The sequence below is a fragment of the Bison bison genome, unplaced genomic scaffold (assembly GCF_000754665.1).
Source record: "Bison bison bison isolate TAMUID 2011002044 unplaced genomic scaffold, Bison_UMD1.0 scf7180017864093, whole genome shotgun sequence".
Lineage (NCBI taxonomy): Eukaryota > Metazoa > Chordata > Mammalia > Artiodactyla > Bovidae > Bison > Bison bison.
Genome location: NW_011494665.1, coordinates 1,766,037 through 1,766,546, shown reverse-complemented (window position 1 = coordinate 1,766,546; position 510 = coordinate 1,766,037). Strand labels below are relative to the sequence as shown.

The 510-nt window shown below is 72.5% G+C and overlaps 1 protein-coding gene across 1 annotated transcript in view; it reads left to right on the top strand.

The window, feature by feature from the left end:
• Positions 1-510, top strand: part of RUSC1 (RUN and SH3 domain containing 1) — a 10,253-nt gene that overhangs the window by 2,462 nt on the left and 7,281 nt on the right.

The following is a 510-nucleotide window of genomic DNA, read 5'->3' as shown; positions in this document are numbered from 1 at the left end:
TGGCTGCCCATCCCGCTGGCCTCCTACCCCTCCGCATCTACCCCGCCAATCCCGCCTGCAGCCGGTCCCCTCCTGCTCCCTCGGCCCCTGGTTTTTCGGTTCTCGGCTGACGGGCGCCCCCTGTTGCAGGGTGGGAGCGCGGCCGCAGCTGGGTCTCTGCTCCTGGCGCCTCTGGCTAGCTGGCCAGGCGCTGGGCTGCGGCTCCTGGGGGCACCGAGTACCCCGGAGGAGCAGCTGCTGCCCGTCCGCCTGTCCCCGGTGGGGGCCTATTCGCCTCCAGCTAGGGGGGACCTTCCCTGCCTGGCCAGCCCTGAGCTGGCACTGCTGCTGTCCCCGCTCTTTCCCAGAAGTAGCACCTTTTCCCCCCGTGGCTTCCCCACCCTGCCAGGTACCCGCCCCCCCGCTGCCACGGCCACCTCGTCCGCCGAAGGCCCCTCGCTGGACCAGGAGCCCACCGCCTCCGCCCAGGCTACGTAAGACGGATGGGGGCCAGCCCCGCGGGCCACGCCT